Source organism: Apus apus, chromosome 1, assembly GCF_020740795.1.
Source record: "Apus apus isolate bApuApu2 chromosome 1, bApuApu2.pri.cur, whole genome shotgun sequence".
Classification (NCBI taxonomy): domain Eukaryota; kingdom Metazoa; phylum Chordata; class Aves; order Apodiformes; family Apodidae; genus Apus; species Apus apus.
The window spans coordinates 42,432,571-42,445,315 of record NC_067282.1 but is presented as its reverse complement, the minus strand read 5'-3'; the positions used below and the strand labels follow the sequence as shown (position 1 = coordinate 42,445,315).

At 47.6% G+C, this 12,745-nt stretch overlaps 1 protein-coding gene and 1 long non-coding RNA gene across 5 annotated transcripts in view; one reads left to right on the top strand and one right to left on the bottom strand.

The window, feature by feature from the left end:
- LOC127380229 (uncharacterized) overlaps positions 1-10,166 on the bottom strand; it is a 29,012-nt gene extending 18,846 nt beyond the window's left edge. The window contains exons 1-2 of one of the 2 annotated variants that reach the window (XR_007888439.1): positions 10,052-10,166; positions 1,460-1,611 (exon numbers count right to left, since the gene is read on the bottom strand). This is a non-coding gene — a long non-coding RNA (uncharacterized LOC127380229). Of the gene's footprint in view, positions 1-1,459; positions 1,612-7,830; positions 8,115-10,051 lie in introns of those variants that run through there. The other variant, XR_007888440.1, reaches the window with a different exon arrangement.
- The window catches only part of KLF12 (KLF transcription factor 12), a 247,807-nt gene continuing 243,902 nt past the window's right edge, over positions 8,841-12,745 (top strand). The window contains exon 1 of one of the 3 annotated variants that reach the window (XM_051608921.1): positions 8,841-9,103. The gene's annotated coding sequence lies outside the window, so the exon portion shown is untranslated. Of the gene's footprint in view, positions 9,104-10,180; positions 10,584-12,745 lie in introns of those variants that run through there. The other 2 variants (XM_051608924.1, XM_051608922.1) reach the window with 2 other exon arrangements.

The following is a 12,745-nucleotide window of genomic DNA, read 5'->3' as shown; positions in this document are numbered from 1 at the left end:
ATGGTGATGCCTTGCAACCAGCCCCAGGTTTTCCAGGTTTAGTGTAACTTTGCAGTGCTACAAGAGACATCCACAGTGCATAGAAGAGGTGCTCCTAAGAACGCTTTAAAAATGAAAAGAAAGCTTGTTCAGAATACAAACGTGGCAGACTAAGGAAAAGGACGGAGCTGCCTTTTTTCTCTCTACCCCATGACTAGCCTCACGCTCCAGTGTGTTTCCATGGAGGCTGTTGCTGTCATTGCATGGCTCACACTGGAGTGTCACATTGGATGGGAGCCAGCTCAACAAGAAAAATAAAGTGAGTTTTTAAGAGGTAATGTGGTAAATGTTCTTCTCAGTCTGGCTACCAATATGTGCTGTCTAGCCTGAGGCGCGCAGCACATATGGGTGAAGCTACTGAAGTTTGGTACTTTTAACTTCTTGAGTCACTTTTTACAAAACCAAAAGAGACACGTTAGACTAACTGAGGGGAAAAAAAAACAACAAACCAACAACAACAAAAGACAGGTAAAAGTTAAGATACTCAATTCTTATTCTGGGGCTTGCACGCTTTTGCACAGGGCTTTTCCTGCTGCCTGGGCGCTAGCAGAGTGTGCAGCTGTTTGCAGGAGCAGACGGCCAGAGTAGCAAAGCACCCCAGCCATGCTGATGGTGCCCAGGAAGGTGACAGCGTCCAGGGCAGCAGCAGATGCTGGCATTTGGGCCACCTGCTTGAGGCAGATGTAATGGTAGCCCAGCCCTCCCGCTCTCCCAGCAGCTGCTGCAGTAGGCAGCCTGGCTCCAGCTCTTCCTTCCTTGATGGAAAATTCAGTTTTTCCTCCACTGCTAATTTTCAAATGAGCTCTGGAGCTAGCTGTTCCACAGACAAATTTGGTCAGCCCCTTTGGAGGGGCTGTGTTAGAAGGGCAACTTCTAAAGCAGAATATAGGTGTTGTCTGCTCCTTGGAAATCTGCTCCTCTCTCACATATGATCTCTCAAGGCACTTCAGCAGTCATTTTGTTGTGTGCCCCTGGGCTTCTGGGAGAGCATCACAACCTCCTCCTCTTTTTCCCATCTGTCAGCTCAGTAGCAACAATAGGGCAGACTGGAGTTTCTTTCAGCTCATTCGATTTCTATGGGTAGCTTTTGCCAAGTGCTCAACCATTTGTAAAAATCATGTCATCGGTTGTCATTAGAAAGAGAATTGATAACTGGTATTTTCTAAGCTTTGCAGTCACTCAAATTCATGATTTTATTAAAAAAAACAACCAAAGAAACAAAACCCCAACAAACAAACAAACAAAAATCCCAAAAAAGCACACAAACAAGCCCAGACATTAAATAAGCGATTGGTACAACACGATGATTCCGTTTTTGAGCTGTTAGATTGATACCCAGTGGCACAACTATGGTTAATAATCTGTGAAATTCCTCATTTTAAAAAAATATAACTCATTAAAAAAAATAAAATTTACTCACTGAAATGTGATGTGTACAGCTGAGTCCAGATGAAACCTCTTAATGCTTGTGAGCCATCAACCTTTGATCCAGAAACCATATGATCCAAGAATCACCACGACCATGGATATGTCCATGATGCCCAGACGCAAACCCAGGCATTTCAAGTCAACCTAATGAAACAACAGAAGTGTTGAAAAGAACCATTTTCAATGTGTCCCACTTCCAATCTGATTCTGATTCTTTTCTGCTCTCGAGACTCTGTAAGTATATCCTGAATCCAAGAGATTCTGGTACTGGAAAAGACAAGCTGTGTGGCCTTTCTGAAAGAAAAACAAAAGCTATCAACATGAATGCCTTAGTAACACAGGAAAGCATCTGTAAGACAGGGTGGAAGATGGGAAAGGAGAAATGCTTTCCAAGTAAAGAAAAAGCATCAAAGTGTTTATTTGTTTGGAGATTTATTCTGTTGTAATTTATTTAACACCTCCATGGAGAACAAAGAACTCTGCTGAATTAAAAACAACTGAGGAAAAACCAAATTTCTTGAAAATACTTGTTATAAATAAAACCTGTCAAGAAAGGCATGAAAGATTGCTATGATAACATCTGCATAAAAGACATCCCAGATGTTTTGCAGCAGCCTGTTAGGTCTGAAATCAGATCCGTGCCCAGCTGAAAGTGTTCCTTTGCTACCCTGTCTGCAGAATGCTTCTCAGTCCCATGCACAAAACCTAACCAGTTCTGAAACATTTCTTGTGGCTTTGAAACTGCCCCTCCAGGTCTTTCATGTGCAGAAGTTCTTTTGTAGCCTATGAAACCCATGCACAGGGAACTAATTACAAATTGCCAGTTTTACAAAGACACAGTGCAGCACAAAATAACTGGGACCCACAGAGAACACAACACAGTGGCAGCTACATGGAGAATTTGGAAAGATTGTCCCACTCTGTCTCACCAAAAGAGATGTAGCAGCTTTAAGGTTCCCTCCCACCTCCTTTTTTTTTTTTTTTTTTTTTTTTTTTCCTAAACAACCAAACAACCCAGTATTCAATATAATAATATAATGGAATTGAACATGGAGCTTAAAATGATGCAAGACATTTTCTCGGGGTGGTTTAAGTCCATTAATTCAGCTGCAAACTACAGAGGTTTGAAATGAAAGCTCAGAGCTACCCGTTCCTGGGTGTCAAACTGACATGGTGTCCAGAGCCACTAAGTGCTTTTCTCACATTTTTTCCTTACAAAAGCATTAACCAAACATTGGAGAGATGCAAAAACCAAAACCTCATTCTTTCCTAGAACATGTTCCTTGATGATTCCTTACTCCCTATTAACTTTTGCCAACGTCTGATTACACTAAATAAGGAACTGTCCCTCCTGTTTTTCTGCCTCTTAAATAAGATCATAACCCCTTCAAAGGCTCTTGCTAAAATAAGGCAATTTTAAAATTAAAAATAGTGCATGATCTCGATCCAAGGTTATAGAAAGGGCACAGAGCTTTTGGATCAAGGGAGTGAAGCATTAACACTGTGTGGCCCCACTTTCCTAGAGTATGTGTCTTGGCAACATTGGTATTCTAAGTCTGGCAAATTGAATCTCTATCCCTGGAGAAAAACATGCACCTATAATATCATATTTTAATTTTCTTCTTTTATGCAGTGTAACTGAACTATTCCACATTATATACTTTACTATATCAAAGAGGCTGCATTGTGTACACTGCCACTGCCGTTTATGTACAGAGCCAGCTTGTTTTGTTTTGTTTTTTTTAAGGACAGTGGGCTGAAATTAAGATTTCCTGATAGTCTGTTTAAGAATGAACAATTGCTTTATGGAAAGCACAGAAGAAGCACAAATGTGGTGATTGAAAGCTCCGACGTTCATAACCAATGAATACTACTGCTGATGTTTGAGTGAGTCACATGAAATACCATAGTGCTACTCATCAGTCATACTTCCATATTTTAGATAGACCATTTTGGTTAATGGCCACCTAGAATTGCCCATAAGCCCTAGCATTTGATGGCAGTGTCATGGTCGTTGAAACACTTTGTAAGTAAATTCAAAGCAGCAGGAGCTGACATGCTTGCCCCAAACCACCTTAGAATCATAGACTCATTAAGGTTGGAAGGGACCTTAAAGATCATCAAGTTCTAACCTCCCTGCCATGAGCAGGCAACCCTACCACTAGATCAGGTTGCACAAAACCTCATCCATCCTGGCCTTAAAAACCCCCAGGGATGGGGCATCAACAACCTCCCTGGGCAACCCATTCCAGTTCCTCACCACCCTGATAGTGAAGAATTTCTTCCTAATACCTAACCTAAATCTCCCGTCTCTCAGTTTAAAACCATTACCCCTTGTCCTACCACTATCTTCTCTGATGAAAAGCCCCTCCCCAGCTTTTCTGTAGCCCTTTTCAAGTACTGGAAGGCAGCTATAAGGTCTCGGAGCCTTCTCCTCTCCAGGCAGAACAGCCCCAATTCTCTCAGCCTGTCTTCATAGCAGAGGTGCTCCAGGCCTTTGATCATCTTGGTGACCCTTCTCTGGACCGTCTCCAACAGGTCTATGTCTTTCTTGTGCTGAGGGCACCAGAACTGTACACAGAATTCCAGGTGTGGTCTGACCGGAGCAGAGGGGCAGAATCACCTCCCTGGCCCTGCTGACCACACTTCTTTTGATGCAGCCCAATACGTAGTTGGCTCTCTGGGCTCATGCTTGATGGTGGCTGTCAGATAAAGGGGCAAGGCCCATGTATTCTTGATGAGCTTAACACCAGTTTGACTGGAGAAGGAGCAAAGGAAGCACTTGGCAGATGATCACAGGTTGGCTTTTAAGACAGCAGCCATACCCAACTGGCTGTATCTGCTGATGTGGTCAATTCCTTAGCAAAAAAAACCCCAAACCAACAAACCTGTTTATATGCCTGTATCCAAAAGGGAAAGCTTGAGAAAGGAATTAGTAACACAATCCCTCAACTGCAGGTATTTGAATTGATTATCTGTCAACCCAAAGGTTTCCCTAAGTTCAGCAAATGAACACAATCTGTCTTCTAAAATATATCATGTAATTTGTTAAAGCTTTTGTCTAACCATGCATTCCAAATAAAAACGCATTCAGTTTTTGGTTCGAGTAGGAAGGCTGATTTTTTTTAAGTTTATTTGAGTTAGAAAATTGAATACAAATTGACATGGAATAAACAATAGATAAGAATGATTTTTTTTATGACTGGTGTTAATTAAATGACAAAATCTCCCAATATTCAGCACATTACTGATTTATTTCAGATGTATCTTTATTTGTTTCAGGCTTGCATTGTTAAAATATGCTATTGATTTTCTCTTTTCTTTTGTTCTGAGGTTCCAGTGTGCTCTCTGCTGGTGATGCCATTTCCGATTTTGAAAAAAATGATTGATTTATTATGATTAAATGAAAAAAACCGAACCAACCAACCAAAAGACCTCAAGACTTAAAACATGCTTAAGTTAAAGGCAGAAGTCACTGAATTTTTTATTTATTTACACATTTGCTGGCTTAGGATCTAAGACAAAACACAAGTAAGACAATCAATATTGGGGAAGAATGGTGAAGAAAATTCTGCATCAGTGAAGGACAAATATGGGAGAGGTGAGCTGAAGAACATTATGGGAAGATTTTATAGTATCTTGTTTTTGCCAAGTTTTAGGAAACCACATCAGCGGAAGAAGAATTACAGGAAGACTGGAAGGAGCCATCTGGGATTGTAAGTGAAGGGACTCAATAATTAACTTGAATTAGTAGTACTGCTCTGTAGGCACCATGGCAGAAGTGTGAAAGGATTATAGAGAAAGTCTAAAATACGCACATGAACACACTTGCTGGACTTATGAAAAAGGAATTAACCACAAATGTTCTGTGGGTCAATTTGTTCTCCTGGCTTCCAAAAGTAGGTTTTTCTATTTTTAGGGTCATAGATGGTAACAATCTGCTGAGGTTCCCATTTCAAAATTAAAAAATACTCTTCTTTCTGAAAATATGGCATGCAGAAAAGTCTCACCGAGTTACAGAAAACGTGATTAAAGATCCTTCTTTCAAGAAAAAAAAAAGAACAAAAAAGAGAACTTTCTACATCTTTAGAAACACTACATGCTTTCAAAGCATTTCTGTGTTAAAATGTAAGCCAGGACGATTTCAAATAGATGACGTATGCTCAGCTTTGTTAATCTAGATGAGAATGGAAACAGAGGGGTCAGGTATATGAAGTGAGCCAAGATGGTGATTTAGTAGGACAGGTTTTCCATAAAAGCATGTGATTGAGAACTACATTTCTCTATAAATCTGTGATATATATCAAATACTAATGTGTAATATCCCTACTTCTGTATCAATCTATTGATGTATAATCATGTAATACATTTTTCCTGTGAATGTAGCTACATATTTTTTGCTTTAGATACTGCCCTGCAAATGCATGCATATGGGTAATAGTTCTTAGTAGCAGGCAATAGACCATGTAAACAGCCAACATCACACATAATGAAGCTCATGGAGAACAAATTTTATCACCAAATGTCAGTCAGCCAACCCCTCTTCTAGATTATTTCCTCAGATACATTAGATAAATGAATATTTCTAAGTATAACAAAATAAATATGGATGTTTTTAAGTACTTTATCTGAAATCCAATGGAGACGAGCTTCATCTGCTTCTCAGGGCACAGCAAAGTGTGCAACATGACGTTTCTCTGTTACACACCTTGTTGCACCGTCTACATGCAATCTTCTTCCCACTACCCCTATTCATTTTTCATGTTCCAAGTATTCATTAATCCTTCAACCTCAGGAGGTAGAAACCAGTTTTTCTCTGCAGCACACTCAGTGCTGGGAAACTGTTGCTCCCTGTTCCAAGTGGTTAAGAAGAATGAGCGTTAACACTCATGTTTTTTAATTGATAAATCTGAATATAAGCTACACATCTATCTATCTATCTATCTATCTATCTATCTATCTATCTATCTATCTATCTATCTATCTATCTATCTATCTATCTATCTATCTATCTATTTTTAGCAGTGTTCCAATAGTAGCCCCCTTCCTATGGGATTGCATATCTTACCTTTCAAAACAGTGTGTTACAACCTTAACTTTTGACTCGGGTGAAATATTTTGAAACCTAATATATCACATATGTCACTTATGACGAGATGTCGGAATTGGTTCTACATCTAAAGTCACCATAGAAGAAATGGCTGGGGTCATCAGACTGTATTTTAACTCTATGCCCACTTTTCTCCAAAGGACATGATTATACTACAGGCAAAATATAAAATGCATTATAGGAAATCATGCATAAACCCCTTTGTAGCTTGTGGAAACATATATTTATATAGACTACAAGGCAGACTTCTGTTTATATCCATTTTAATATTTATTGGCTGTTCTTTTTTTTTTTTTTTTTTTTTTGTATTTCAGGCAGTTGGCATGAAATCCTCTAAGGTAACAAACCTGGTTCTTCTGACTCCCTTGGTAAATATTGTGTAAAGAAGCAAACATTAGTTTGTATTTACTGAAAGTAATAGCATTTCAGCAGTAATTATTTACCTGAGCTCAGCTTGGCTTTCTGTGTAAACATGCAAGCAATACAGGCTTTTACAAACACACTTGCACCATGGGCCAACCTACTAGACAAGAGATCCCACCTTTTGCATTTTATTTCCCGAACTATTGTTATGAGTGGGACCCTCTGGAACTGTTGAGCCAAGCTTTCATTTGAAAAGGATGAGGGGTGAGCACTCATAAATAACTTGCCATTTTTCTACCAGTTCTGACCATGGCTTTTGCCAGGGTCAAGCATGGCACCCTGACTATTCATAAGGCTATTAAGCTTCCTTAAATTGAATATTCACCCTCCCCAACATTGCCCAGAAACCATCTCAGAGGCCAGGGCTGGTCAAAGCTCACCTGCACTCTGGCCACACTTTGTTTACTTACTTCATGCAACAGGAATCATAGGGCAGGAGGCAGAAAACAGCCACATCAGCTGTACACTAACAAAAGGCTCTCAAAGGCAAGGGAATCCATAGGTAACTGGTTAGGCCAGCTTAAGAGCTTTGACACTGGCCAGGACCTTTCCACCAGAACATACTGTTCTGTACAGACGTGAAAGACAGTGTGAAAATGCTTTTGAAAAGAAAGAGATTTGCTTCTTAAAATTTAACACCAACTCTCAGGACTTGTATTTTTGTCTCCTAAGATTTCCTCTTTCAAAACGCCCATGTAGAAGAAAAGAGTTTTTGCTTTAAACCTTAAAATTTCGGAACGTGTTTCTCTGTATATGGTTATTAATGCCTTTGCAACCCAGGAGCTGCAGCCCTTACACGTCAAAAATCTTCCCATAAAGGAAGTCCTCACCTCGCAGAGGCGCGACTCAAGACTTCCACGCACTGACCGCCATGCAAAGAAAACCACCTCACGCACTTCTCATAAACTGCGGGGTGTCCAGGTGAAGGGAAAAAAAAAACCCCAAACAAACAGAAAGGAAGGAAGGGGCTGCAGCACCCGCTGCCTGCCAGCCCTCCAACTACCTGCGCGGGCGGAGCGGCCGCCACAGCGAGCGCGGATGAAGAGGCGGACACCGCCGCCCCCCCCCCCGGCCCGCCCCGCCGGCAGCGCGGCCCCGGGACGGCCCGGCCCGCCCCTCGGCCCCCGGACACCGCCCCCGCCCTCCCGCCGGGGGCTCCCCGCGGCGCCCCCGTGCCCTGCCCCTCCCTCCCTCGCCTCCCCCTCCGCAGCGCTCCCCGCGGCGCCCCCGACGCCTCGTGTCCCGCACCCCCGGGGCTCGCCTCGACGCCCCCATCTCCTCGGCCCCTCGGGGACTCCCCTCAGCACCTCCCCTCAGCGCCCCCATCGCTTTGTCCGTCCCCACCGGGGCTCCCCTCAGCGCCCCCATAACCTTCTACCCCCCCCCCCCGGGGCTCTCTCCCCAGCGCCCCCTCCGCCCTGCCGCGTCCGCCCTCGCCTCCTCTCAGCGCCGCCACCGCCCCACACCCCTCCGCGTCCCCATCGCCCCGCGGCCGCCCCGTCCTGCTCCCCGGACCACCCCGCCGAGCCCCCCCCGTTAAACTGTCCCCGCCCCGCCTGCCCCCGCCGCGGCCCCCCCCGCCCCGGGCCTCCCCTCGGCGCCACCGCGTCCCCTCCCGCTGCCGTCCCCGCCCTGCCCCTCCCCGCGGCGCCCTCGGAGGCCCCACCGCCCTGCCCCTCCCCGCGGCGCCCCGCTGCCCTGCCCCCCGCAGCCGGGCGGGGTGGGCCGGGGCCAGGAGCGGGGCCGAGGCCAGGCGGAGGGCGGTGCGGCCGGGCGTTCCCGTCCCCACCCCTCCGGGGCGGGGCGGGCAGCGCACCGGGCGCCGGGCGGCCGAGGGGCGGGGGCGCGGCCCCTCCCTTCCCCCCGCCCGGCTGCCGGTGGGGGCGGGGACGCGCCGCATGCCAGCGACGCCACCGGCGCCCACCGCGGCCGGAGCAGGGGCCGGCAGCTGGGGAGGGGGGACACCGGTCGGGACCGGGCCCTTTGTCTGAGCGGCCGGGGGGGGTGTCGCGGCGGCGGCCCCACCGCGAGGCGAGGCGAGGCGGCGCCGGGAGCCTCCTCCACCCTCGGCCCACCCTGCCCCCGGCTCATCATGTGACGCGGGTAAGTCGGCGGTGAGCGCCGCGGCTCCCCGGGCTGCCCCCATTCATTGCCCGGGGACGGCGGCGAGCGCGGCCGCCCCCGCCGGCGCTGTGCGGTGTGCGAGGGAGGGAGCGAGGGAGGGAGTGCCCGGAGAGAGCGGGGCGGACAGACAGGAGAGAGAGAGGGAGCGGGGACCCCCGTGTCAGGGGGGCAGGAAACAGTTTCTCCTGCTCTGCCGCTTTTGCTCAGGTCTGTGCCGATTCCCTTTCTTATCAGAATAAACGGCTAACGAGCGTGGTTTTTTGCTGCTGCTGCTGCTGTCCCAATCAGCCTGCTTTAAAAAAAAAAAAATAAATCGCTCGTATACTGAAGTTAAATAATTTTTAAGAAAAGCGGGGGCAGGGCGCCCCCTCCTCTTCCCCCGGGGCGAGCCGGGGGTTGAGGGCGGTGCGGTGCTTCCCTCCCTCCCGTCCATCCCTGCCGGTGCCCCGGCGGCAGCGGTGCGGGGGGTGTGCGTGGATGGGTGGCTGTGCCCGGGGGCCGCCCCCGCCGCCCGCCCGAACTTTTCCCCTCAACTTTTCCCGCTGAGGCTTTAGGTGGGGGGTGGGGAAAAAAAAAAAAAAAAAAAGCGGGGGGCTGCAATTGAGAAGCGAGGAGCGATGAGAAGCTGGGAGCGCCCAGCTCTTTGTGCTGCCGTCCCCGGGCGGGGGGCGGGGGGGGTGTGTGGAGGGGAAGCAAGAGACCGCGGTGCCCCTGCGCCTTCGAGGCTGTGGGAAAAAATGTAATATACTCAGTATTAAAAAAAACCACAACCCAGCAAATAACAAAATCAGAGCGTAACGCTAGAAAGGGGAAAAATTGGCTGTCGCGCTATATAGGAGCGAAAAATAAAAGAGTGTGACGGGCTATTGCCTTCTTAAAAAAAAAAAAAATAATTATGTCCTATATAAAAACAAACAAACAACCCACTTGCTTTTCCCGAAGTCGTCCGGCGTTGGCATTTACGTGAGCAGCGGGTGCCCCGGGGATCGGCGTCACCCTGGGAAGCCCACCGAAAGCTTCGCGCTGCTGGTGCGGCCGGGATGATGCGCCGGGATGAAATTTGGGCTCCCAGTCACCTCCCCCCCGCCCGCAACAAAAACCTCGCACCCAACGGGTCTTGCGGGATTTTGGGGGGGCGGGAAGAGGCGGACAGACGCAACCCGATGGGTTATTTTATATCCCCCCCCCCCCCCCCCCTCCCTGGTTTGCAGGGATGCGATGCTCCAGGCAGCGGGTTTTGTGGGGGTTTTTTGGTTTGGTGTTTTTTGTTTTTTGTTTTTTTTGGATCTTGGCGCGGCGTTCGCTCCCACGAAAATAAGCTTGCGTGGAAAATAGGCTGTTTTTACGCGCTTAGGGAGCAGGTACGAGCAGTTCGGTAGGAAGCACCGAAGAGAAGTTCACTTGCGTCGGGGTTTAAAAACCTGCTAGCTTTTGGCAGCCCCCCCACAACCCCGAATAAGTAAGTACAAGCAATTTATTGTCTTTAGTTATCCGTCATGAAACAAACGGCATTCTTCTCCTTCCCCATGTTATTTATTTTTTATTTTTCTTTTCTATTATTCCCCCCCCTCCCCCCCCCCCCCCCCCGTGCCACGGCAGGTAGATATTCGCAGCAACTTTGCGACCCTGCTTTATATAGCGCTGGCGTGTGGGCTCCATTTTCTGCTTTCTGGTTGGTCTCCAACTCCGAAATGTACAGGAACAGCGAAGTGGTCTTAGCGCGGGATTAGTAACCGCGCTGAACAGGTCACAGATGGGGCGATAGGAGCGTTTTATTAGTGACGTAAGGCTGCACAAACCGAGCCCGCTTATTTATTTATTTATTTATTTAGGGTATAGATTGCCCGTGCTGGGGGAGGGGGAGGAGTATCTCTCTAATGGGACGTAATCAACTTGAAACCGCTGTCTGCAAGCCGGCCTGTCAGCTGCCGTCACCAGCCGACCACGCACAGCCGAGGAAACACTGCATGCTTGGGTTTTTTTAATTATTTTTATTTATTTATTTATCCCCCCCCCCGCCCCGAATGTGTTCTATTTTTTCCCCTCCCGTGCCGGTGCAGCCGGTGGGAGCTGCTGCCTGCCTCGCCTTGCCGCGGCGCTGCCCGGGCTGGATCCGGGCGGGATGACATCACCCGCTGGGCAGCCGGGAAGCAGCACCCCTGCCCACCCCTCCCCGGGCCACCACCCGCAGCCGGGACCCCCCGCTGCCGCCACACCGACACTGATGGTATTTTCCTTTATTTTCCCCCTTTTACAATTATTTTTCCCTCCTCCCCCCACCCCCCTCGCCCCCCCTGGAATGGATGGGGGGGGCAGTCTGGGAGCACCTTTTTTTCTGAGGCAATTTTTTTTTTTAATTTTAGGATGTCAGCGGTTTTACAGAGTAGCTTGGGCTTGTTTCTCTCTCTTTTTTTTTTTTTCTTCCTCTTTTTCCTGGAGTAGTCAATAGCATTTTAAAGAGGGCTATGAAAAAATCTTCTTTTCCTTTCCATCCCCTGGCCGTGGTGAAAAAGGTGCTTTTTGAGGAGGAGATATGCCATGGGGCTTTTGATGAGTGATTGCACATGTGCTGGAGGGGCTGGGAAAGGGGTTGAGGTTATGGGAGATACTGTTTGGTTTCTGCTTCTGGTAGTGAGGCAATCAATATCAGACATGTAAAGAAGGGGGGGTGGGAAATGAGGTTTTTTTTTTTTTTTTTCCTCAGCAATACTTGGTGGTAATATTTCAAGGCCTTTGTATGTCCTCTTCTAGAAAAACCTTTGCTGGAAGGGTCCCTGAGGGCCCAGTACGACTGTGTGTAACAACTTTTAAAAATAAACTTCAGGATTCCAGGACAGGCTAATCGCAGAGTCCTCTGCCAGCTGTTTCTGTCCGGATGAGCCAGACCTGAACGTGCGCGAGTGGACTTTTTCTTGGGACAAGAGGAGGCTGAAACGCAGCGGGGCTGAAGCAGGTCTTCCCCTAGGAGATGGTAGAGTGGGGTCAGTGAAGGACTTGGGCTGCCATTGTAGTAACTGTCTTCCTCATCATCCAGACGAATGTGGTGGGGATGGTATCCGCCATAATTAATTAGAAATACGTGCCATATTTTTCAGGAAAATGAGCAATGCCTCTCCTGGGTGCTTGGGGAGCTCTCTGCTACACGTTGGGGTTGCGTAATGGGGTCTGCGTAATTCAGCGCAGGTTTCAGCACTAGGAGGGCATCCCGTTCTTTAGGGTTTGGGTAATTGGTGAGAGGCAGGAAAGGTCTGTGACTTTGTTCATCGCTGGGTAGAGGATGCCTTCTGACCCTGGCCTTCCCGAAGTTGCAGTGCTGTAGCCTCCGTGCTTCAGGCTGCTGGATCACCTGATTGCCTGGGTGGGCCTTGCCTGGCCGCTGGCACCACTGCTCAGGATGGCCAGCCTCCTTGCTCATTCCTTCAGTAGGTGTCATTTGCAGAGTGTAACAGGTCCTGTCAGGACAAGGTTGTTGTTGACCAAGTCTTTGTATAAATCAAGTAAAATATGAGACTATGGATTGGCTGTTTGTGTAGTCAAGGTGGGGAAATACTGCTACTGATGTGTTTTGCATGTGGCTTTTGAAGTACTGTATCCTGAATTATTTTTTGGAGGGTGATTGTG